Source organism: Rhipicephalus microplus, chromosome 3 (genome assembly GCF_043290135.1).
Source record: "Rhipicephalus microplus isolate Deutch F79 chromosome 3, USDA_Rmic, whole genome shotgun sequence".
Lineage (NCBI taxonomy): Eukaryota > Metazoa > Arthropoda > Arachnida > Ixodida > Ixodidae > Rhipicephalus > Rhipicephalus microplus.
Genome location: NC_134702.1, coordinates 83,291,029 through 83,318,248, shown reverse-complemented (window position 1 = coordinate 83,318,248; position 27,220 = coordinate 83,291,029). Strand labels below are relative to the sequence as shown.

The window sequence follows — 27,220 nt, the reverse complement described above, 5'->3', positions numbered from 1 at the left end:
TTCTGAAACTTGCTGTGTTTAATCCCTGGCCTACTCGGGTAACAGTGTATCGTACTCGAATTTAACTAGACATTTTCTCTCAAATTCTGCTACTTAAAGTCAACGCTCGCGTTACAACTGTGGTCGCGTTACAGTAGAGTAAGCACGGCACCTGATTTCTATCCCAAAAGAACATAAGTGCTCCAGCGAATGCCTTCAAAACCTGTGACGTCACGGGTTGATTCAAGAACTGCACTGTAGCACCGCCACCTGCACTTTATAATTGCGCGTGGTCCCGCTTACCAAGCGTGTTCTTGCAGCCAAAGTAGTGCTTTAGGTGTTGCGGAAGGGGTAGCTTATATTGTGACGTGTTGTGACGTGCACGAAGTCAGGAGGTGACGTGTGTATGAGATGAAAATTTTTATTTGGCCGACCTTGTGGCCAAGAAACGGAAAGTCCGTCTTCAGCAAAACGCCCTCTAACGATGATAGCAGTGAATGGAGCGTCGGCCGTGGATTAAACTGACATTCATGAAGTGTGTCGGTATTTTTACATGTGTACCGTGGAAAATTCCAGCGTTATCGCTATAACTCATTGGAAGGTTCTGAGATAATGTCGATGGTTCCTATATAGTCATTCGGCGCGGTTTGCGCAAGGCAGCATGCACTTGCACGAGTAATGAGCCAATAAAATAACAAAAAGACTCCAATGTCGCAATATCCTGTAAAGATCGCCTTTTCTCTTTATAGTGTCCTCCCTGGGATTTTGCTTGGTCCATTGTTGCTTCAGGGACATTTATAATCGAGCGCGTTTATCTTCCTTGCGTAATGGATTCGTCTTACAATTCGCAAGCGCGCTTTCCTGCGTCGCTCATTCACCGAATTATTTGCGGCGCCTTTCGTGCTTCGAGTGGAAAGGAGGTCCAACAGTTGCACGTTTTGGGGATAGCCTATTATGCGTGTTCATATATCGTTGGAGCCGAGTCTTTTTGGCGTCAGAGCGCAAGCAATCTGCGCCTGAACGCGCTGTTTCGCAGACGGGACAAGCCGCCCTTAGTTTCGTTTTTCGAGGTAAACAGCGCGAAAAACAGAGAAGTAGGAAGACACAGGACCAGCGCTACTTCTGTGTCTTTGTTTTTCGCGCTGTTTACCTTGAAAAATGAATCGTTACCACCTTGCCAAATTCTCAATACTACTCGCCCTTAGTTTGTCTAACTGCATTCTAGGGAAGCTGGCTGACGGTCGGATTGGAGGCTAGCTAGGGGTCCGTCTGACACGGTGCTGCCCTACCGCGGATATTTCACTCATTTCACCCGTCTCTCTCGATACGGTTGCGGATTTGGGTTTCGCCGACGCGTCCTCTCTGACGTGGGTTGCCGAGACGTGAAAGTTACGTCGAACCAGGAATTCGTTTGGTAGCGTGGAGTCTCTCCGGTTGGCGGAAAAGATGCTGGAAAGTTGTGGAAAATGAAAATAGATTTGCTGGCACTTTGTTCAACTATTTACAACGTTACATGGTTAGATTTAAGCGGTCAACGAGCGTGGTGGATAGACAGACCTTAGCCCGTGTTCCAGAGCGACGTCTTGCACTTTGCATCGTTGTTTTAAGTGCTCAGTCGGGCTCTTCGTTCTTGATCGAAAACGAAAACAAAAACAATCACACGCATGACACCACCCACCATGGCACCCACCAATAACACATGGTCGCCGATGTGTCGTTGCACTCGCTGACGCAATGTTCCTCTGATCAGTTCCTCTAAAAATATTGGGGGGGGGGGGGAGATCTACCACGGGACAAGTTGGCAGACGATTAGCTTACTGCCGTCTTTTCTGAGAAGGGCAGCAAAGGATTAGTGACTTAACTGCTTTTGTCCCAGCCTACTAGTTCAGTCGTCTGCGCAGCCTCCCCAAACAAGCCATTGTGGATGAAACGACAGCATGGGCGTTAGCTCGCGGTCCGTCGAAATTTGCCACATTCTTATCCCTTTGTGGCTCTTCCCGCCGCTGGACGCTTGATTCGGAGAAAGGCACAGGAGTTTCAAGCTGTGGGAACGCACGGCGTCTATATGCTTCTCATGGACAGCAAGTCTTCAACGACCGACAGTCATATTAAAGAGACCGACAACTGACTCTTTCGGACCCATTTTTTTTTCCGGCCTGAAGAAAAGCTTACCCTTCGTAGTTTTTGTATAGCGGCTGTAGTTAAAAAGCACGTGGTAATTTTATAAGCAGTGTATATCAATCTCAAAGGCTCTGAACACGAATGGCCCTTTTAATCTAGCAACGCTGAGAATTGACAGCGATGCCGGTAACCTTTCTGGCGACTTGTGCATGCTGTGGTTGTTCTGCTTTCGCATGAGTTCCTGTAACTATGCTTAACCACGTTTATTCCGAGCTTTACAACTACTTTTGAAAATAACAAGCCGTTATACAATGAGACGATGTGACTTAATACAGCGTCTCTGTATATATTTGTACCACATTGCGTGCGCCCGCGCCCGAGGTTGTCGCACCTGTGGTGTGAATGGCTTGTACCGTCGTCGTTGCTCCCTCGACACACGAGCCAAGCCAAGTCACCGAAAACATCATTGCTCTTATGCGCGCCCGTGCCCACTATAGCAGTACGCGTCATTTATGAGACAAAGTGTAAATAGAACAATCACGTTGCTCTACAATCTTAGCGACCCGGAAACTGCGTGCATGGTTTGATAAGCACGCAGAAAATTTGTACAAGACGCACCGACGAGCATGGAATGTCTTCGTCATGCGAAGGTAGCGCCACTTTAAGGTGTACTACTAACGCAGACCTTTATGAGCATTTTTATGGATTGCTATCTTTTACCATAAATCACCAAACAGTATTTAAATATGAACATTAAAATTGTTGACCGCGTAGACTTGCTTACGGTCACATGACAGGGCACGTCGGATAAATGAAGTTTCTGCCACCAGGTGGCTCCACAGGCTACTTTCGCGATTTTCAATGAAATAAAAATATAACTCCTCTTTTCACGAGCAAAAGAACGTTGGTTTGAGTCACTATGAGGGATACTCTCTACATCTGTGCTGTCATCTCATGTTCTGGGCAGTTGTCAGTCCCTTTAATACACACTTCGGCGTATAAGATTCATGTTACCCTATCTTATGAATCAAGGTCTCTTTGTTGCAAATGCGAATGTATGCGTGGATCCTCATTTGGATATGGTAAAGCTGATGAGGGGCACCTTTTCTTCTGCGGCAGATTGTTTACTGTATATATAGAAACAATGCCTTACGTATACGGGCATTCGGTCGGATGACGCTGGCATGAGTGGAGAAAAATTGATTGTTGCTATCCCGCAATCTGGCGCCGCTGTGACAATACTAATGGATGGAAGAACAGAGAGCGTGTCTATGCCGGCGTGTAATTCGCGACCATATAGTGTCTCAGGTTGAATTGACCGTAATGGACGAGGTCAGTGTATACGCACGAGGGACCGCGATTACGTTAAATTTGTTGGGCTTTTTTTTGTGTGTGTGCATCCTTCCAGTGTAGGCCTCGCTTGTTTGGGCGGGCTGAACAATCCGAACTTTGACATTAACATTGTTTTCCCCATTGTTGGAGATGTCGTAAAAGTTTGCGTGAAAGCCTAGTGTGACTACTGCAAAAAAAAAAAAAAAAAAAGAACGCGGGGGAAGGGGAGAAAGAGTGGGATGAGGGCAAACGAAGAAGGTGAGGCACTTTGGCTTGCGCGTGTTTACGTATTCATTCATTTTTGCTTATTTATTTACCACAAAAGTGTCAGGGGTGACCGCTTCTCAGGACACGTATACAAGTGTAAATCATATCGTTAGCAGCTTAACCAGAAACGTCGCTTATGTGCCAATTAATATACTATTATAAGCAAGTATTCGTTCCTTTCTATCGAAGAGCATATATAGAAGGGCGAAACAAAACAAAGTTTGTATACTTGCTCATGACAAGTTCAGACCTGCCCGACATGTTCACAGCTCTTATCTGTAGCGTTTTTGCAAAACTTGAAAATAATACTCATTTGCGAAACGCTCTGTTAATCGTTGCCGGGTTCTGTATAATCGAACGTTGTTATAACCGCATCACTTATCTCTACGTGCCGAACTTGGCGGCTTCATTCAGAAGGGTTAAGTGGAACGATTTCGCCTGCCGTCTGTGTTAATAACCTACAGAGTCCGCACGGTCTGAAATGTTGCTCTAAGCTATTCTACAAAAACTGCACTGTTTACATAAAAGTGCAGAACGGTCAGGACGAGTGAAGAGACAAGCTGAACAGCTCTTCCTGCCTAAAGGAGAGTCTCGTGTTTGTGACTCGTAAAGCGTGACTCGTAAAAGTCGTAAGAGGATTCAAAGCGTGTGGTAAAACTCGCCAGAGAAGTGAGAAGTTCGCGATGCTTGTTTTGTCTGTTTGGGCGAACTTTTGCCAGTCGGCGTGGAAGAACGTTCAAGACAGAGTTCTTCTCAAACCTCTATCGTTTTGTTTGTTTGTTTCGTTTTTTTTTTTTTTTGCAGTTGCGAGAATGCGCCGGTAATTCGCCGAAACGCAAAATGGTGCTCTCCGCGGACCAGCGTCAAAGCAGCTGCTCGCGTTTCTTTTCACAAGGGCGCTGATTTGCATCGCGTCATAAACTTGAGTGAGCAAACTTTATTTAACCAGCGGACTGAGGCGTGGGCCGTAAGCCGCGCCAGGGGTGGGGGAGAGACCCTGTCTCTCAGCCGCCTCCTTGTGCATTTTTATTATACTTATTCCAGGGCCAGAGTGTCTGGCCGCCGCTTCTTTCGGCCGGCTCGGCTGTCTTTACTTTTCATTTTGGCGCGTTACATGTTTGAATGTTGGAAGACGTGGATTTTTTTTTTTTGCCTTTTTGTCCTCGTCCATAGTTTGTTCAGCGGTCGGTCGGAAATGTCCATTGAGTTGGGAAGTATGTGAGCGACAACGGGGGCACTGTGTCGGTTGCCGCTCCATCTCGTGACACCCAAAACTAGGCCAGTAGCTTGTTCGTTCCTAAAAAAGAGGCATCGTGATGTCAAAAGCAAGGTTCAATACGTTAATTATTTTGAGACATTCGTTTGACCGATATGAACGAAATTTCTTTCGTTTAAGAGGGCTACAAGTTTAATTTGTTGGAGTGACGCTCTGTACGCATTTAATAATTTTAATTTCTTTCGAGGTATCGGTTTCACGGACTGGTGTACCGGCTATATATCTTGAATTTCGTGCGAAATTCGTACCGGTGCAGTAGTCAGTTCAGCCAAAGCCGTGATTGCGGAATAAAGGCAGCACGCACGCCGTTTTCCGGTCGTTATGTGATCGCACATGCGATCCCGTAGTGTGGCGGGGAGCACTAGGACCACCACCACCGACAAGTTTTCGAATGACCTTCTTTAGCCCTTGAAAGGTATACTCGTAACAATCTCACTCTCACTGGCGAGCTCTTGAACCTCAGTCACAACGACACGGGAACCTCTGATGTTCGCGCTGTCGCAAGCCGATGCACATCGTCTGGCCCTGCTCCTCGCTTTTTTAATCTTCTGTACTTTTTTATTCGTTTCTGGACCCTCGCGAACTCTATATAAACGTCCTGTTTCGAGACGACGTCCGGGAATCGCTCGGTGTGCTGCAGCTTTTAGCCACCACCACAATTGGCAAATGGGACTTTTGCACCCGTCGCGCCACACGTCTCCTCAACAGCTTCAACGGATTGACGGACGACAATCGGCACCCGAGATTGCGGTGCACGTCGTCGTCTTTCCTGTGTGGCACGTCTGCCCTATTGCGGACTGTGATGTATGTGTCCATCTCCGTGACGACCCTATACTCGGAGGTGCCACTCGTGTCGAGTTTGGTATACGTTGAAGACCGTCTATTTACTCGTGTCACATATCAATGTTGGCTGTCACTGGCTAGCTGTTATCTATAGCGTTGCAAGGCTTAATATGAGTCATTTTTTTAGTATTTTGCTAGCTAATGTTGTGCATCTCTTGTCTTAACAGCACCAAACATTCTCTTGGTCCAGTATTGCAACAGTAATAGAGCTATACCCACCAGTTTCCTCTTTCCATATTTCGTGCTTGTTTCCAGTTATTGTATATTTTTTGCTTTTTAGTATTGTAGGAATGCGACGTACAGGGGCGACGAAAAAAAAAAAAAAGAGGAAATGCGAACAGCTCGCCGCGTCAGTCAGTCCTCCGCTGTTCGAATGTTTTCATCGCGCTCTTATGTTAGTGGCAATAAATATACACTGGAGGCGTCCTTAGATGTATCGTGGGCGGCTCCTGGGTCTCTCTCTCTCTTTTCCACGAGCCAGGTTACAACTGCATGAAAGAAAATGCTCACAGCCAGGCGCGTAGCCAGAATTTTTTTTGTTAAGGAGGGGGCACCTCTTTGATTTCGGAAGGAACACCTCCTTGAAGGGGTCATTTTTCGCTCTGTGTACCATGACGAAAAAAAAAACTTCGGAAATGGGGGGGGGGGGGGGGTACAGGCCTGGTTTGCCACCCCTGGCTACGTCCTTGCTCATAGTTAAACGCGCGCATATGCTGCATCTCTCGATTTCGGTGAGCTTGGCTGTTGCCTATTTCCTCCTCTTCTTGTTCTGTTATCGAACTACTCACGTGCCATACCTTTCACGAATCGCTAAGTGCCAAGGGATGAGATCTAGGAAGCGGAGTTATAGTTGAAACTTTGTTTCCATAACAAGCTTTCGCAAATCTGCGAATTGGTGGGGCGAACCATGCGGCTATTTTGCTTGATTTGGAGTACAGTCTTCGTCCTTCTATCCATCCATGCGTTCGTTCGCTTTCTTTCTTTCTTTCTTTCTTTCTTTCTTTCTTTCTTTCTTTCTTTCTTTCTTTCTTTCTTTCTTTCTTTCTTTCTTTCTTTCTTTCTTTCTTTCTTTCTTTCTTTCTTTCTTTCTTTCTTTCGTGCTTGTCTGAATGCTTTATAGCTTCGGTTAATATCGCGACCGCCCAAGCTCTCGTGTTTTGTGGTGTGAGTTAACCCACGTGCTTGTTGAACGTGAAGCTCGAAAAAACTCGCTCACCGCATTGCCCGCCTTTGTTTCGTTTTCCTTTTATACGTACGTTCCATCTAGTCCTGTAAGTATACATGCCGGTTGGCCCCTTGCATACCTATACAGAAGGTGAACGTTAAGGGGCGCTATATAGTGCACACCACGAGGAACACCGTGGGTATGGCGTCCCTCGAATATTGCGTTCGATGGAGGTCGACGCGCTTGCATACGCGCGAGCGCCCTCTGACGCTGAGCGCCAGGCGTGCATAGTTCGCATTCTTATTCTGCCGTCGGCGTGGACTTTTCTGTATCGCCATCGCAGCTGCACGGTGGGGCGTATAGTGCGGGGCTTACATGCGCGCTTGCCGACGACGATTCTTCACGTCCGGGATGGCTATACTTTGCTGTCGAGTGCACGTCGCGAGGGAACGGCCGCAACGCTATTGGCGGGAAAGAATAAGGCCCTTTCAGGAGGGGAGCTTTCCCAATTTGTTTGGGTATATCGCCGCTCTCTTTTTCGCTGCGTTCTTGTTCTTGTGGTATTGTTGTTGTTGTTGTTGTTGTTTACTTCTTCTTTCGACGAGTGCACTTTTTTTAGCTCTCGCGTTGTTTCAGAATAGGCGTTTCCTTGGTGTGAATGCGTTCTCGTTGCGGAGGCCTGCTTTGTATACGCATACCGAGGGGTCTTTGCGTTTTCGAGTAAAACGTTGAGTATATGGCGGCCTGCTTGTAAATGGCAATGTCTTCTGACTGTGATATGTACGTATACGTGCACAGGGAGCCTCTCGTTCTCTTAGTCAGCCGCAAAAAAATTGGCGTACCCTTGTCCCGCGAGAACGTAATTTTAATTTGTCTAAGACACAGTAATGTCCTAATTTAACAGATCGCCCACGCGATCTGTTACATGCCCGGCGTTGCTGTTTTGTTGACGCTGCACGGTACTCAAACGGAAAAGCATTCGTCGCAGTCACAGTTGATCGAGATAACATTCCTTGACGGTCCGGACCACAATGGCCGAGGTTGCCGAACAGGTCGCAATGTATAGCCGTGGCCCTGCTTGACGATGGGAGTGACTCGAGATCGGCAGTGTGAGCATTCGCTATAGAGGCACCTCTCGGAATCAACCTTGACGATCCTGCGAAATGAGGAAATACAGCAACACACAATCGTCTGGTTCCCCGCTCACATGCTACAGATTCGTCTAACCTCAACGAGTCGGCCCACACAGCTGTGCGAGGAGTTGTCGACCGCGTAGCTACTGAATGGCGCGGCGATGAAGTTCTGGACAAAAAAAAAAAAAAAAGATGACGTACAATGAACTTACTGAGAATTTTTATCTGGGGAGTGTAAGGGTTGGGAAGGAAGAAGGAACGTCGCTGATGGCATCCCACCGCTGCCACCAGTTGTAAAAGATGACGAAGGAGGAAGTTGCCGGTGATAGCATCCGGATGGAGGAACTGAACGCTGACAAGAGGATACGAGAAACATAACAGAGGTTTATGGGATTATTTACACATATTTACAGAAAAGAAGGGATTGTGGTTTCACAAACCACGAGCGTGGTGGTTGAATACTACATAGTTCAGAGCCAGGTTCAGAGAGCGCAATGTCCAGCACTCTCCGCGTCGTTTTATGCCCTGTCGGGCTCCTCCTCTCAGAGTAGAACACCAATCACGCACACACAGGTGAGGGAGGCGAGCATACAAGGTCCACGTGAACACTGCACGGTGGTGGCGCCAGCAGGGCTGGTCCTCGTCGTGGGTGTGCCGTTAGACGAGCGTTCCCACGATCCTGGCCGCATACTTCAAAGGGCCCACTGCACAGCTCGCCCAATTAGCGGGGCGATCTGCGTGCGCTGTCCGTCGCGGTCTCTTTCAGAAAGACGCGGTCTTTGTTGGCCTCTCTCGAACGGCTAATGGCGTCTTGGCGACACGACGTCTTGGTCCTCCGGCTAGCACGTACAGTGCCTGACGAGCATAGGCAGTCGGCCGGTCGGCTTGGTGATTGGGGATCAAAAGGGAGCACCGCTCCTCTGTCAGCTCCGGCGCCGGCCACGACAGCTTTGCCGTCGCCCGATGAGTCGCCGAGTCCATTAGTCACCGCTTCTGCTTGAAGCGACGACAAAAGGTCCGCTTTTGAAGGACGTGAACTCGCCTCTGCCCGCCGCCTGGTCTGGAATAATCACTCAAATACTTGACAGCGTCGGTAAGACTGGGCGCCGAAGGGATTGAGAGATGAATCCCCAGGCCAAACCTAACAGGAGGCGAAAGTATCCGCCAACGCACAGTAAACTGAACAGACCTCAGACTCTTGCATGTCGGGGCATATCCCAGTCTCGCACTGTTGCACAAAATTTATCCAGGAATTTAACGTCGAACACATGCATGCTTTGTTCGTACTTAGCGCAAATGTAGGAGCTAAGTACGAGTTTTTAGCGGGCGCACAAATTGAAGGACGGGACTGCTTTTTTTTTCTTGTTTCCATTAAATTGCATTAGCTCTTCTGTGTCGCGTTTCTCTAGCCACTCCCCCCCCCCCCCGGCAAAATAAAAGATTGTACGCATATTGATTGCAGAATGTTATACCGATATCCCTAGCATAAGATTTTTGCCCGTACTCGCATCTCAACAGGATAAGCGTAGTTGTACCATGTGGACAGTGTGGGCGAGAGAAGGGCAGGGTTGCTCGCTCGCCCCATAAACTGCCGCGAGGCCGCTGCAGTCTTTACGGCTGTGTTTTTCGCGTTCTCCGAGAGAGAGAGCGTCATTTCTCACCCGATCGCGTTGTATCGCGCCAGCGCCGATCGGTGTTTCTTCGCTGCGCGATCGTATCGGGGCACGCACTGTATACACCCGTGAATTACAGATTATGTGCGTACTCTTTGTTTAAGCTGAGGCCGGGGATGTATACAGTGTTGTACAAAGAACGGAAAAGAAGGTGATGATGGTGGAGAAAGTTCCAGAAACGTGTCGAAGAGAGAAAAAAGAAGAAAAAAAGAAAGAGAACAAGAGTTAGCTCAGTGACGCCGCTTTAGAACAGTGGAGGGTGAGCAGTAAAGGTTTCTAAGATTTGAGGAAAGAAAAAGGGAAAGAGTCTTTCGCCCTTGCGCATTTGTTTCATGCATGGTGTAAGTTACAGGCGGACCGGCTACGCGCGCTTTTTGCGGAGCGATCAAAGCCGAAAGGGGTGGCGAAGGATATATTTCATCGGCTTCGTATACGTGCCTGTGGACGGCTCAGGTCGGCGGCCACGCACGCGTGCTTTTGTAACGGCCGCGCGTATACGCATACGCGCTCGCCGATCAGCGGCAGGGGAGCCGAAAGAGCGATGCATATATACGGGAGGGCTGCTCTCCTTCGAGCACGTGTTGGACGCGCTTTTGTTTTCCAGCGTGCCGACGTTTTGGGAAAAGTGTACGCCTTCCGTGTAACGCGAAGGTCGTTGTCTTGTGTATGCATGCAGGCGCGCCTTCTGAATTGAAGCTGTTGCTTACTCGTCCGCAGTCTCTGTATGAATGAAGATTTAATGCGGTCGGGGGCGATGACGGATTGCGGTGCTCGCTGGGTGTCGGGCTCCACGCTGCTGCGAATGTGGAATGTCGCCACAGTGCCGACGTTACGGAAAGATTGGTTAGGGCGCCGGAGTAGTTCGTGAGTTCCGTGCAGTATACAGCGACAGACGTGACGTGAGTATAAACTTTAATGTGGGAGCGGGTAAAAAGGGCGTCTTCTTGATCGGCAACAGTAATCATCTATCGCACGTGCCTTTTCTTGCATTGTCGCCACGCACGTGGCATGGCATTGTTGATAGGCGAGCGCTGTGTTTTCGACGAAAGAAATGCAAAAAAAAAAAGCTGATTGATTGATATGTGGGGTATAACGTCCCAAAACCATCGTCGAGGACACGTGAAATTTTGACCACCTGGGGTATTTTATAACGTACACCCAATCTGAGCACATGGGCCTACAACATTTTCGCCTCCATCGAAAAAAATGTAGCCGCCGCAGCCTGGATTCCATCCCGTGACCTGCTGGTCAGCAGCCTAGTACCTTAGCCACTAGACCACCGTGGTTGGGGGATTCAAGAAAACTAGACGAGGATTATCGTTGCGGGACAAAAAGACTTTTTTTATTACACGATATCTATTTTCTTGTTTTTTAATGTAGAATCCTGGCCGTTCTCGATTCACGTCATCAAGACGGGGACAGATTATACATGGGTGCGCTGCGCTGTAGTGCTGTCGCGAATCGCCACGATTAATTAGTTGAAAATGCGAAAGGTCGTCCCTTAAATCTCGGAACACATGAAATATACCGCGCGATAGTTCATCGAGCATTGTACGCTTGATTGCTTGTTTAAGACTACAATTTTATGTCTCATGTGACCACAGCATAGGTGCTTGCACTGGGGTTGGCCTCTGCGTCGGCGGCGGGCCTTTCGGCTGGTGTTTTATCTTTAGCCGGCCGCTATTTTCGATGTTGTGTTTATCGCGTCGCGTGGAGGTTCCGTCTGCTTATCGAGCATCAAATCGCCGCTTAGAGGCGCTGCTCCTCATGAGAGAAAATTTAGAGATAGTGAATGGGAGAGAGAGATGGCGCCCCAGTGTCTTGTTTTTGATGCCTCAGGGGTGCGCTCTTATATATATATATATATATATATATATATATATATATATATATATATATATATATATATATATATATATATATATATATATATATATATATATATATATATATATATATATATAATGGTGCAGGTTGCGCCCGTTTCATCAGATGCTGGGTGTTGTCTGAGTGCACGCTATTCGAGGTGTGGCGGGTGCGTTTATCCGCACTTCGCGAGGCGGTGTGTACTTCCTGTATACTTTTACCGGTTTCTGTCGTGCACACGCTCGTCGTCCCTACCACTCTTTGGATGCGATTGTCTGTCGTTACAAGAGTCTAGGCTTGCTGCTGGGAACAAGGCGAGGCGATCATCGAATGGCAGAACGACGCTTTGACACTCAACTTCGGCTGGTTTGTGATGGGCAGGTTAGGCGTGAGAACATGATTTCTGCAAGAGGACGGGGTAATGTAGCTAGCAGGAAATTAATGAATGAAACATTCATTACATGCTGCAACAGCTTACGGGAAGTTCACTTCTTGAGGTACTCTTTCTGATAGCCCCCCCCCCCCCCTTTTCTTTGAAGAATACACATTAAACAACTTCAGAGGTTGGAGGGAGGGGGTGTTTTGGACGTATGGGCCCTCTCCCCCCTGCCTATCCACTTGTGGTAGTGGCCGTTCCCTTAACATCGGGTCATGGCATCCGATCGGGTGACACGGGTAGGTGACTGAACGAATTGAGTACATAGATTACTTGTCGGGAGTTCAATCGCATGGTTGCCCACCACTCGGACAGCCGCTTTTTGGAGACCACCAAAGCGTGTGTGTCTACAATGCTGCGGCTGTTAACACCGTGGTTCTCGCCATTCTCTTATATCTCTTGGATACAGAGCGTCTGTGGCCCTTTTGCGTCTTCCATCGGAGCAGTGTGGAGTAGTGTCCCTGTACATGCTACCCTCATGAACACCGCGCCGTATTTGTTTTTTGCGCTCGCGATAAGTGGCTTCACTGCACATCCGTTGAACATAACGACGGACCTATGCGCGACTCTGCTCCCGTATTTTTACCTATGGCATATGGGCGCTGCTGTATTGGGTGGTGAAGTCGATGTTTTCTTGTTTTTTTATGTTGCGATGCGAAATAATAATTCCGCGAAACATCATATGCACTGACTCAACCGATTTCATGCGTATGCGTCTACCGTATACAACACTGTTCGTTTGGTTGTTAAACATGGAAAACACAAAGGTTAACAGCCCAACATGGCGGCGCTGAGCCCCCTCCGTAAAGTAGCCGATACGGAGCACATGCTTTAACTCTAGTTCGGAGTGAATGGTAGCGCTGCCTCTGAACCTAACGAGAATATTAGTGTGTTTCGGTGAAGTACTGTTCAACGATCTGTGAGCGAACGTTTTGTAAATGAGTGCCCTCAATGACAACACCACATTTGAATGTTGTGGAGTAACGGTTTATATCTTGAACATCTCTTCGTCCCATGCTGGAATCGCTAAGAAGCCTTTGCCGTCTTGTTTAGTCGAGAGGTGATTCTATGTATATATATAGTCACACTGCACTTATAGACACTCTGTGTAGTCGGGGCCAGTGCGTGGACACAGTGGCAAGTGTTTGCTCAGTGAATTTGCATAGTCGATCACTCATGAAGCGCGACGAGGTTCCCGCGTTTTGGTGGGCAAGAAGACCAACCCTCCGAGAACTGCATGTTAAAAATGTCTATGGGAGTAGCGTTGGTGAGTGTTACTTTTCTGATTAGCTTCCGAAGCATGATTACGGCGCCGAATGTGTCTAGCGAGTGGCGTTTAGATTTCGGTCAGCGTCAGGAATACGTGCGAAGCGGGATTTGCGTACAGTGATTTGGGCGTGCGCTGATTTCATTAGTTGAAAGCAGTGCACCTTTGTTATAGTTGGCGACTGAAACGCTTCAATAATTAATAATGGAAACAGTTCATTACTTCGGATGATCGAATAGCGGAGTGGAGCAGTGTACCTAAAAAGGCGATATATGTGGACGGTGAAGCAGTGCCAATACGTCGTTTTTTGTTTTTTTTTTTCACGATGAACTTCGACGACCGACTGTCAAGGGTAAATGAGTAGTTTGCGAAAGAGAGAGAACTCGTATGAAATCAAGCCTTGCGTGTGTTGCATATCTTGGGCATTAAAATAAGCCCGTGAAACGTCCATCCAATGCAGCTCCTTATTCAAACTGCCGACTGTGTACACCAGCGGAGGCGTAGCTGGATACTCGGGGAGTCTTCTGCGAACGCTCTTCACACTGTAGCAAGTAATCGTATACCCTCCAGTGACCACTCGGCCACGCGCCAGCTGTCGAGAAACCGTTATAACCTCGTGCATCTCGATCATCTAGACTGTGGCGATTCGCCTGGCATGTTGCCGAACCCACATGGGCTGCTGCAGCTGCTATCGCATACATATATGTGTGCGCACTCAGTCCACTTTCGTCGGCATATTTCGCGCGTGTTCTCGTTGTTACATATATATTTTTTTGTTGTTGCGTCCGGTCAAAAACGCCATACACACCTCGCTAAAGTGCGGCCGCGCCCGTGCGCTTACTATGCGCTTTCGGAGGACCGCCGTCGCCCCTGTGGGCTTTCTGGGTTTTTGTGCGTGCGGACCGACCGAGAGCGGCTGCAGCGACGCTTGGCTGCGCGGTTTCGCCTTCTCGTTACACGCACCGCTGACCAAGTTGCGTGGTCCAACTGGACTCGGGGCCCTCGACCGAAGCTCAGCTCGCGGGGCCCCCGGGCGCACTTCAACGAGCCGGCGCTGCGGCTTTGAGGAAGGGCGTCGCGTGGAGACACCACGGCACGCCGCAGTGACGCGACGCGCCTCTTGCCGGTGCAGTTCGGTGCAGCTCTAGAGCATGACGGCTCGTGCTGCGTTGAGTGCACGGAGAAGGGTTTCGTCCGCATATGTTTTCCATCGCTATTGCGAACAATTCGAGGTCGGCATACCTCGTTGCTTCAAGAGCGGATGCAAATGCCTTCGGCACTGTAATCGTCGGATTCCTCGCCAAAACTTCGTTATGAATTCATGTTGTCTACCTTGTGTGGTTCATCCTCTTCTCCCTGTAACTTCCTGAGTGTGGTAGTGAATGAATGAATGAGTGAATGAATAAACCATCAGCGAATCAACTTTTGAGAGAGCGGGAATGAGAGAAAGACTGCTATGAAAGGGGACATATTGTTCGCATTGTAGGAATTCAAAGCGTGCACTAGCTACCTCGCGCGTTCGTTTTCTTTTTTTTAGCGCGCTGACCACTGTATTTATAGACGCGTAACGACATCTGTCGCACCGATGCACGCAATTTCGGCGCGCAGATGATTCTGCCCGTGCTGATCGACTGGTGCATATATCTATCTCTAGGAGCTATAGTAATTGGATTCATCTCTCGCATCGCTTTGGCCCTCAACGAACGGAGCGCTCCGTGCATATATATATACCTCCTCGGTTCTGCGCCGTGGACGCTTTGTTTCCTCTTATAGCTCGGCATAACGAGGCTTCTTATGCCTGTTCAACTATACCGGGTGTTCAAAATTAAGCTTTATGATTTTTTTAAAATTAGGCGCTCGAAGGCACGTGAGAACCACTTGTGCAAATAAGTTAAGCGGCCAGGGGGACAGAAAGTTAGATGATAATTATCGCTGTCAGCAGCCCAATTAACTAAAATTTAATAATTAACTTTTTACTGGCTGCGGTAAGTTGGCATGTTTATATTGAAAAAATGTAGGCAGTGGTGTTTGTACACAGTTTCAGTTGGAAGATTTTTTCTAGCACGCCTGTGTTCCGAGATATCCGGCTCCAAAGTTTAATTGTCTTTCGCACGATTACGCATGCAAGAGGGTGAGGGTCCGCGCAAAGCTCCTCCCTAAAGTGACGCATCTGTTGCGTGTGGTGTTTAGTGTGTGAAGAGGGTGGAAGCGTAGGCATAGGTGATAGCAATTACCCTTGCCCTCTTCGGCCGGCGAAATCAAAATGTGACAGCGCGGTGCGCCATGAGCCTTACGCATGATCCTGATGAACGCGATAACAGGAGACCATTTTTCGCGACGTTTTTTCGTGACTTTAGATCACACTGAGACATCTTCTTGTGAACGCGTTAGCAGGACCGTCCTGCACTAGGGTGCCTCCGGTTAGAGCACAGCGTCTCTGCATTGAAGGTCTACCAAGGAAATCCACGTGGAGTCCTTTCGAGCTAATATGGCTGCTTCTGGCGTGAGGTATTCTACCAAAGTAAAAGTAGACGTGGTGCTTGCAATGGCTGAAATGAATGGCAACGCTTCGTTAGCAATGGAGCTTTACGCGTCTCGCCACCCACACCGTCCCCTTCCAACAAGGCCCACTTTCACAAACCTGTTTCGACGCTTCTGCACAACAGGCTCTGTCCACCTTCCGAGACGGACCAGGAAGGCAATCGTCGATGAAGACTTTGAAATCGACGTTGTCGCGTGCGTAACCTCGATGCCAGAGCTCAGCATCCGACAGATTGCCGATCAGTGCGGTCGCAGCATCGGAACAGTCACAAATGTTTTAAGAAAGCACAAGTTCCATCCATATCACGTTTACCTTCATCAGGACCTAAATGAGGCGGACTTTGAAAGGCGAGTTGACTTCTGCAATTGGGGCCTCATCAAAACTGATCAAGAAAATGACTTTTTGCACAGAATAATTTGGACTGATGAAGCTCGGTTTTGCCGAAATGGAAGTGTTAATCTTCACAACGCCCATTATTGGGCACAAGAAAACCCACACTGGCTGAGGCAGCACAAGCATCAAGTTCGCTGGAGTGTGAATGTGTGGTGCGGCATACTCGGGGACAGGATCATCGGACCTCACTTTTTTGAGGACAACTTGAACGGAAAGATGTACACAGAAGAAATATTAGGTGTTGTCATTGATGATCTTGTCTGCAGTCTTTCCCTGAATGACCTGCGCCAAGTATGGTTTCAGCACGATGGAGCACCACCACATTTTTCTACCAGGGCGAAGAACTGGTTGGACAGACGTTTTCCACAACAGTGGATTGGGCGCGCAGGAGCGATGTTTTGGCCACCAAGATCACCTGACCTTTCTCCGCTCGACTTTTTCCTTTGGGGCTACGTTAAAGATCGAGTTTACGTAACAGAGCCCAGCGATGTTAATGACATGAAGGACAGGATAACATCTGCCTGTGCGAGTATTCCTGCAGAAGTACTGCGCCGAGTCATCGAGTCGACGCGACAGCGGTTCATGCTTTGCGTTGCTGCCGAAGGCAGGCATTTTGAACACTTTTTGGGGCATTGACGTCTTGAGAGGTGAAGAGTTTCGATGAGATTTGTGCATGACCGAAATATGCTTATGTAGCAGCAGGAAATATGCGTTAGCAAGGATAAAACTGTTTCAGTTATTATTGGTGGAGTTGTTGCTCTTGTTTCAATAAAAGTTACAGTACTCGGACATCAGCAGTCACGCTATTCGCGTAGCCCAGGCAACGACCACGCATGCTTCTCTAGTGATTATTACGCACGCGCACTGGCATCCAGATTCTCCGCTCGCACCATTATCTCGGCATGGTATCTGCCACTATCGTTAGAGGCTCTGCAGTTGCGTGTTACGACACTGGTTGCAAGCGTTCTTCGATTTTTGATTTCGACGGCCGAAGAGGGCAAGGGTAATTGCTATCACCTATGCCTACGCTTCCACCCTCTTCACACACTAAACACCACACGCAACAGATGCGTCACTTTAGGGAGGAGCTTTGCGCGGACCCTCACCCTCTTGCATGCGTAATCGTGCGAAAGACAATTAAACTTTGGAGCCGGATATCTCGGAACACAGGCGTGCTAGAAAAAATCTTCCAACTGAAACTGTGTACAAACACCACTGCCTACATTTTTTCAATATAAACATGCCAACTTACCGCAGCCAGTAAAAAGTTAATTATTAAATTTTAGTTAATTGGGCTGCTGACAGCGATAATTATCATCTAACTTTCTGTCCCCCTGACCGCTTAACTTATTTGCACAAGTGGTTCTCACGTGCCTTCGAGCGCCTAATTTTAAAAAAATCATAAAGCTTAATTTTGAACACCCGGTATAAGGGGCCGAATGTACAACAGAAGCGCATATAAGCGATATGCAGCGTGATCGGAAGAAATCGACTCTACACGCTCCGTCGACTTTGGCGCTTGTCTCTTGTTCATTTTACGTGCATGCTCGACTGCTTCTGCACGCGTTCGCTTATGCAACGTGTCGTGCTTATAAAGCGCGCGCGAGGAAATGATCACTACGAAACGAGTTCCGCCGACTCGCCCGAGGAGGCAAAACGGCTCGATATGTTTACGATTCGTCTTTCCTTCCCGTTGCTACCTGATCCGTTCGAGTGTAACGAAAGTGTCGATTGAACTTTTCGCGCCATGCCGAACCGTGCGTGCAGTTTCACTTATAAAGCGTACGGCTCGTGCTGTTTTTTTATTTTTCGTTTTTTTTTCGGAACTCGATTACCTTTTTCTGTGGCTTTCGCGTTCTTCTTTCATCCTTTTGACTTTTGACGGATATTCGATTCGCGGTGCAGGTTCGAGAATTTTTAATCTCGTCGTCAGGGAGGGAGCATCGTGGAGTGTTTTCGCTTATATAGGCACGCAGATTAAAAGTACGAAGCGGCTGTCTTATTTTAGGTATTTCAAAGTTGTTTTTGTCTTTTCTCTTTATTATAAAGTCTGCGAACGCATATACGGTGCGATCGCAATATTCGATGCCAGAAGTATACGCGCCGATGTATACTGCGATATAATATACTGCACCGTGTGTTTGGTGTTGTTGCTGCCTTTGGTATTGAGCGTAGACGTTAAAAAAAAGCATGTCACTGTATTGCGCGTGAACGTGCTTTTCTTTTTTTTTTTTTTTTTTTTGCCCTGTAGCAGTGTGTGTGCTGCTTTTGACTGTCAAGGCAGGGCAATCTTTTGCATTCGGCCGTTGTTGTCGTATAATGGAATGCGTGTTGTAACGGCTTATTATAGGGTTTTCTTTTCTTTTTTTTTACACGCGTAAAAGCAGGACTGTCTTCATCTCGTCTCGTTTCATATGCAGCCGTTGTCTGGTCAGGTTCGTCGTCTCGCCCCTGTCACGCGCTGCGTGGTCGGATGGCATCGCATGCCTGCAATAGCTTGTTCTGCGCAAGCGTGCACATAGATCGTTCCTGTTAACACTTTTGAATGGAACTATAATAAATTTTGATGTTTTACGCGATATGACCATGCTTCAAAACGTCCATCTCTTGCAGGCAACGTTAGACGACACTTTTTAGTCAACCGTTATCTAACATTAACCTGTGGTGGCAGTGCGCAAGAATAAGTAAATACGATATACTTCATTTCGGTCACAAGTTATTGTGGACAGCAACATTATGAGGCGAGAAAGATATGCAGCTGCGGAGGGGCAGGCTCCTTGAGCGAGAATAACGGAAGTTCGTGGTTGTGCACGTGTCCTCGGTGGCAGCCATTTCATAACTATATGCTTCTTGCCAATCAAAGCGTAAGACAGTCTAGGTGGTTCCTGGCACTCTCGTTCATTTCTAGTTGGGCAAATTAAAAAAAAAATGCACGCACAGGAGAAGGCTGAGCTGATTGAATCTGATCCTGACTGAGTTACGTGCCTTATATATACGGCGTATTCATATACGTTTTTGACTTGGGCTGCTAACGTTGAATTGGAGCTCCTTCCCATACTTTTCTTCTGTGAACTGTGACATTTTCCACACACCTCTATGTTTGTTAGCTTAGTGGCACAGTGCATATTGAATTATACATAAACACATATGTACATATGTACAGTAAGTATGTGTTGGGCCAGGTGCTTCATAACTTTACATACTGCGAACAAGTTTAAACAGCGTGAATAAAGGTCACAGTTTGGGCACAAGGCCGAAGCACTGAATGCGATAGTAAGACATCAGACTGTTATGCGAAGTAAGGATAGGAGAATCAGGAACCATATGAAATGTAGTGAACACCGCCGATTGTGCTTGAATTGACAGTGATTCAGTAACCACAATATCTAAACAGGTGTCATCGTGAATAGTTGACTGCGTTATACGTCCGACAGGAGGCGAAGTCCAAGTTCGGCATCGAGAAACACGACAAGGCACTGGGTTTTACGTCGAAGTTTTCAGTGACTATCGCCGGCACATCCTGTATACATACATAGGCACACCGCACGGAAGTTGTGCAGCAAGAAGTTCGTGACGTCAGTCTGCAAGGTTCCTGGTGAGACGTACACTGTTGCAACGACGAAGCTGTGCGATGTTTTAACGGCGCAAACGTAACCACAACTAATCTGGGGTGGCGAGTTGAGGTTGTCCGTGTAAAGTGATAGTGGCCTTGTGCATTTCGATAGGAACCGAATTCACAGGCGCGATGGGACTAGCAACTTCCCGAATAGTCCGAAATTGTGGCAAGCAATTTTTCCTGTTGCTTCAGAGTGAAAGTGGAGCCAGAGGAGTTTTAGAATACCCCTTTGATGCAACTGTACGTCCTTCAGTGAACCGAGCCCCACTATCGTGATCACGCCATCGGACAAGGCAGTGCTTAGGGAAATGACGTATTTTTTGTCCAAGCAAAGTACATGCTTTGTTCACGGCTATTCCTTTTAAGTCCATTGACAGTAAACCGCTGGTAAATGGTGTATATACATAGCTCACCGTTAGTGTGATAGTATATGAGCGGCGTGACCTAGTTAGATAATGCACCGCGCTGAGAAGCAAGTGGTGACTGGATCGAATCACCAGTGGGTGTCTTGGATTTTTTCCTCTGACTCATTTTTCTTTGTGCATTTGAGAAATGTAGACATACCCATACATATCCGGGACATGACGGTGACGGCAAAAATCAGCTGAGAGTGTCCATACAATTGCTATCGCAATAATACAGCCCGTTAGAACACAGAAACACGCTTCGCCTGGTGCGTGTTTCTGTGTTCATATGTGTTACGATCTTCGCGCAGTTCGAACTTGTTTGCAGTATATTTGTATGGGACCAGGAAGACGTCTCATTTTAAGATTGGAAGCAAACAAGCAGGCTGCCCGCCACGGGCGTGCTGCGCGTCACCACCACAAGGTGGATGCACAACTTCCTTCATCGACGCGCACTGACGCAATGGCGGCCGATTCCTTCGATTTAGAGGGCGTGCCCCCAGGGTCAAGGCACGCGTGCAGCGCCCCCCGTTTTCCCGCGCGTTTGCATGCATGCAGGCAGGCACGAGAGGCTCGTTGTGCGCTAATGAGATTTTGGAAAAGCAGAGCGCAAACACCGCCGCGGAGGTGTTTCACAGCTCGGGTCGACTGGCGGTCCCTTGTCGCCCGTCGTGGTCGTCGCCTCACCGTTCTCCTCGGGGCTCGATTAGGGCGGCCGTTTGTGTCCAGTCACCGGTGGCGTCGGCAGCCGCCCCTCTCGATGAAACGAGGGGGGTCGCATAAGTGTAAAGGCGTATTCGCCGACGATATTAAAGCGTAGCGATTTATTGCTCGTCGCTGCGGAACACCCGCCCCCACTTGCTCTTTTATCTCTCGGATTAGGGAACACTGTGGAAGGTATGTATTTATTTATTTATGCAGTCATACCTTATAGATGTCTCGTGGCAGTGCGTAAATGTGGGCTAACGCAGAAAGCAGTAGAGCAAGTAAAGAATAGCAAACAATTTTATATAACATTAGCACGCGCACCCCCCTCCACACACACACACACACACACACACGCAGACGCACGCACGCACGCACGCGCGCGCGCGCGCGCGCACACACACACACACACACACACACACACACACACACACACACACACACACACACACACACACACACATACACACACACACACACACACACACACACACACACACACACACACACACACACACACACACACACACACACACACACACACACACACGCAGACGCACGCACGCACGCACGCGCGCGCGCGCACACACACACACACACACACACACACACACACACACACACACACACACACACACACACACACACACACACACACACACACACATACACACACACACACACACGTGCGCACACAGAATAAAAAATACTTTAACACACCTGCTAACGGCACAACGCGACTGAGCCGCCGTGTGTACAAAACGTTCATGAAACACTCAATGTATCTCTCTCTCTCTCTCTCTTTCTACACACACACACACACACACACACATATATATATATATATATATATATATATATATATATATATATATATATATATATATATATATATATATATATATGACGCATTCACAAGGTGATTCTAAGAGAAGCCGACGAAGAGGAAGTGCGCGTGCATTAAAATAAACGCATGGCATCTGGACCACGACGTGTCTCCATTTTGTAGCGTCACACATATATATATCGGTTCTTAGCTTTGAGGCTTAGTTATATTAATCTCGCATCGTTGATTATTTTGTTCTCTCCAGCTCTTTACGGCTTCGCGTCGCCTAAATTGTTCGTTCATCTGCCCCGCCGCGGCGGTCTAGTGGCTAAGGTACTCGGCTACTGACCCGCAGGTCGCGGGTTCGAATCCCGGCTGCGGCGGCTGCATTTCCGATGGAGGCGGAAATGTTGTAGGCCCGTGTGCTTAGATTTGGGTGCACGTTAAAGAACCCCAGGTGGTCGAAATTTCCGGAGCCCTCCACTACGGCGTCTCTCATAATCATATGGAGGTTTTGGAACGTTAAACCCCACATATCAATCAATCAATCATTGTTCGTTCATCTCGTCTGTTTGCCCTCGTGGTAATTTCTCTTACCGTACTTTTTGAAAGCCAGCTCCCATTGTAACCTGACCCGTCTCGGAATCACTTATAAGCACAAAGCACTTACTTCACGCACCTTACCGAACGGAAGGCAACTAATTCTCCATCAGCTGTGACAGCCGTGAATCCTTTTTCCGTTGCTATATAGGCGCGTACGGCGGCGCGCTGGGCTCTGCATGTCGACGGGTTTGAGCTTCTCGGTTCGTGGCGCAGCCGTGGGGCGCAGGGAAGGCTAATCAGTGTTCTCGCACGCGGGTCGCATTAGCCGCGCGCTGAAAGCCAACGCGCCACAGTCCCGATAGCTGAACGCGGCATCAGCAAACAAACGAAGTAAATGAATTATATTCAAATGAGGTGTGTTTCGGTTTTTGTGCGGCATTGGTGGTGTCTAAGCTGTAGCGTCTTTTTCCTTTGAAGACCTTTCACAGCGCTATGTAGAGTCGCGCGAGAGATTAGCTACATGAGCGGGTGGCGGAACACAACGTTTCTCGCGGAATATGAGCGGTGAGCCAACGGTGTCGTTAGCGCATGTACACGGGACATCTCGACTCTATTTTATTCGCTTTATTGGGAAGCTACTTGGCGCTTTCGAAGCCATGCGAAGTGGTGAATCTGCAAAAACTTCGAGTACCAGCGTTGCCATTGTAGTTCGCAACACGGCGCTGCAGCGTCGTTTGTATAAAACTTGCTTTAGGTCGTTTGCGCCAGTGCTACGTAACGCTGCACGTTATTTCGAGCAGGAATGGTCACGTTGCACTTTGTCGAGCATTCGGCTTTGTAATGTATGCGTGCGAAAAGCGTGTTATAGCATGTTTTCAATTCTACACCGTCTATGGAATTCGCTCGGCTGTATACACATGAGTGCGCGGCACTTGTTCTGCACCTTCCCGTGAGTTTGAGTACGGTGTTTTTGGTCGTGTTAGAAATGTAACACTATAAGGCCGCACAGCTTTATGATATTCGGATCGCGGAAACCATGATACAAACTTCCAGCATTAGCAAGCGTGGGCGCTATATCGAACGAGCGTCACACATCACCTTCTTCTTGCATAAATGTCCTGACGTTCTCTAGAGTTCCATAGACAACTATCGCGGTCGTTGGCTTTGTTAGAATGCGATGTCACTGATGTGGGCTGATATTGTTGGCATCACTTTCTAGGATGTCAACACCGTGGCCTCAGCACCACAAGAAAGTTTCCTTTCTCATCGAACACGCGCCTAAGCGTAAGAGTTCTGTTTGAAAGTTTGTTTCGAGGGGATATGTGCAACTGTTTTTCCAGGTTTTTCATGGCGGCACAAAAGCGGTGTATACCTATACCCTTTAAACGGACGGACTTTGGCTTATACGGAACCCTGGATCGTCTCACCTGAATATATAGGGGGTAGCGAGTGCGATTTCTCTCCCTCTTCCTGGCATGTTTTGTTGAGTAGGTTGTTCATTCTTGCTGAGTATAAACTGGAAATGCGTGTGCTTACTTTATTTACCTCTAGATACTGTTCTCATATTCGGCACAATTGTCGAAACATGTGAAATGCAGAACGTATGCAGTGAACCAAAACATTGGGCATGTGGTGCGGTATCCCTCCAATCGTTCCAATATTCCTGAAGCGGAATTTCATGGCGATTGCGAGCATCGAGCTCAGTGTCTGTTTAGTTTCGAAAAGTAAAAAAAGAAGTATTTCTTTGGGGTTCAATAAAACTTCGATGCTCTGCACGATGCCTCCACCACATGACACGAATGTGAGGCGGCGAAGTGTCACTTCTGTCATTGTCGTGCGCTTCGCGTTGCGAAGTCAATCTGTGGGGAGATACCAACTTATCGTAACTTAACCCGGCTATATCTACGCGGGAATCTCTACTCTTTACGGCACATCTTCTTCGTAGTCTTCGTCGTTGTCATCATCATCATCATCATCATCATCATCATCATCATCATCATACCAGCCTGGCTACGCCCACTGCAGAACAATGACCTCTCCCATGTTCCGCCAGCAAACTCATTTCTGCGATTGTTGCTGCCGCTTTATACCCGCGAACTTCCTAATATCGTCTGGCCACCTACCACTCTGCCTTTTTCCCTCTACGGCTTGCCTTCTCTTGGAATCCAGTCTGTGATCCTTAATGACCAGCGGTTATCTTGCCTTCGCGCTACGTGTCCTGCCAATTTCTTCTTGTTGATTTAGACTACGAAGTCCTTAACACCTGTTTGTTCGCTGATACACTCTGCTGTCATCTTTTCCCTTAGCGTTAAGCCTATCATGGTCTTTTCAATTGCCGGCTGCGTCGTCCTCATCATAAGTTGAAAATTCTTTGTAATCCTCCAGGTTTATTCTCCGTAGGTAAGTATCGGTGAGATGCAGCTGTTGTATATGTTCCTCTTGAGGGATATATAGTGGCAATCTACTAGTCACGCTTTCAAAATGCTTGCCGAATGGGCTCCACCCCATTCTTATTCTTCTAGTTAGTTCAATCTCGTGGGGCATCCATATACGATGAGTTAAAAGCTGACCGGCAGGGCCTGCCAAGTTGCAGCTGCAAATGGGGACTGGATTGTGTGCTACGTACGCTGCCTGAAGATAACTGAATGATCGTGTTTTCAACTGCGTCTTCAGTGAGCTATTGCACCGAATAGCGGTCAGCGACACTTCGCGAGCGTTCTGTAGCTCGACGGCTAATGCTTCCGATTACTATGCGGTGTTCGTTCGAACGTGAGCTCTGCGTGCACACAGCGAGCACGCCAGTGGGTAATATGGTCGGACTCGATTTGTCGCGATTCGTCGGCAGCGTCTGAATTTGGCAGGCGTGCTGCAGTCTAATGATTGCAGATAGCGGCCGATATTCTGGAAAGAAAGAACTCACCGTATTCTCTCACTGATAACCCATGGGGCCGAAGTTTTTAGGAAAGGAAACTGTGGGTAATGTGGTAGAAAGGAGAGGGAGAGGGGAAACGAGAGTAGAAAAGGTTGAAATGTGACAGCTGGAGGTTGAGAGAGAGAGAGAGCGTGTCTAGGGGTTATGGTGATTGACTGCTCACCCGCAGGTCGCGGTATTGAATCCTCACCGTGGTGGCCGCATTCTCGATGGAGGCGAAAACGCTTGCAGGCCCGCGTGGTTAGACTTAAGTGCACGTGAAAGAACCCTGGGTGGTCGAAATGTCGGGAGCCCTCCACTACGGCGTCCATCCTAATCATGTCGTGGTTTTGGGACGTTAAACCCCAAGAAAAAAAATGAGAGGCAGAGCTTATTATGCAGTAGGGATAAAACATTCACAAGGTTTAGAGGTTAGCAGAGAATAGAATGTTAGGATATTTTCGAGGGATATGTTCTGTTGACGTAGAGCGTAGCGAAGCTGTTAAAGCATTGTTTTTTTTTATTGTACTAGTTTCTTCTTGTCTGGTCGGCTCGGACGGTGTGTTTGTAATCGCAATCGGAGAGCAGCCAACATTACAACTTCGTTTAAGTTGCCACGTTTTGTAGCGCCCTCGAACAGGTGTAACTAATTTTCATGGTGCCCTTAGAGAAAGTAATCCGCATATATTCTTCTTTAGTTCGCGTTTCATCGACTCCGCATTGGAGTTTAGCGAAGAATAATTAAATGGCTACAGGGAGTAATCTGTAGCCCTGCTCGCATGAGAGATCCGGTGCTGCAGTGTACTACGAGGCTGTCGCTGATTAATAATCACTAAGTGCCGCGAGGAACCATCTACCCGTAGTACTTGTGGAGGCCGGCCGAACTACGCAACTTCGCTGTTTTATATTAATTGGTCACATCGAACTTCGTGCACGTGCGAGGGATTCTTCAATTGCGGTAACGTCAGTATAAATAAAGTAGGAAGGAAGAAAAAAAAACAGTGCCTTAGTTTGCCAAAGCCTGCTGTATTCATTGGCATTAACGAAACATTCCTGACTGATTTTGGCCGTTAGGGTGGTTAAAGGATATTGATGGTAACTAAGGTACTGCCCATGCATCTTTTTTTTGCATTTCCTAGTCAATGAATATTTCTTCTCGAACCACAAAACTTTCATTCTGAAATGAAAAAAAAGGAGCAAAAAAAGTAGTTTTTGCGTTTCGGTTGTAGTTTCAGGCTGCACGCCGCCATAATTTTGATTTTTTTCAGAACTGCGGTGTTTAGGTAGTGCTGGATAGAGGGAATTTCGTTTACAGTTCGGTTAATATAGTTAGTGTGATCATAACTTGAATAAAATGTTTGCTTAACTTTACCTCGGGCTGGCTTGGCGAGCAGCGTGTCAATTTAGCCGGCTACATGAGTCTAGCGGAACTCGCGCTGAGCAATTAAGAGGCTGCGCAACTTTCTTTTCCGCGTGTAATTTATGAAGAGAATATCGCTCTGCGTGTGGAGTGCGAAAGCGTGTCGCAAGCGTGTACTTACTTGTAAAAGCGAGCTGCTGTGTTGGGCCTCGCTAATATGACGCTTGCAAATAGGAGCCGACCCTTGGTCACCGCGGCTTTTCGTTATACAGAACGAGCTCTCGGAACCACCACCACCGTGAACAAGCTATACCATTTGTTTCGGACGTTTGGCTTCTCAGGAACCCGGATTGGCTCGGTGTGGCTTGCGGGCCGGCCACCGCCGCCGTTATGTCTCGCCAGCGCTGGTTAGACGGAACAGCGCCGCAGTGCGCCCATAGTGGGAACCATCAATTCTGGCGGCTCTGCGGTGCAATAAGTTTAGCCTGTTTCGTTCTGCTGTTTCGAAGGGCCGCGGAACGGCCGAAACGAGACTTCTCGTCGGAGAGAACAAATCTCAACT

The 27,220-nt window shown here is 47.9% G+C and overlaps 1 protein-coding gene across 1 annotated transcript in view; it reads right to left on the bottom strand.

Annotated features, from left to right (window-relative positions):
• The window catches only part of LOC119172970 (5-taurinomethyluridine-[tRNA] synthase subunit MTO1, mitochondrial), a 146,859-nt gene extending 119,890 nt beyond the window's left edge, over window positions 1–26,969 (bottom strand). The window contains exon 1 of the mRNA XM_075889894.1: window positions 26,840–26,969. The gene's annotated coding sequence lies outside the window, so the exon portion shown is untranslated. The remainder of the gene's footprint in view (window positions 1–26,839) is intronic.
• Window positions 26,970–27,220: the final 251 nt, after the last annotated feature.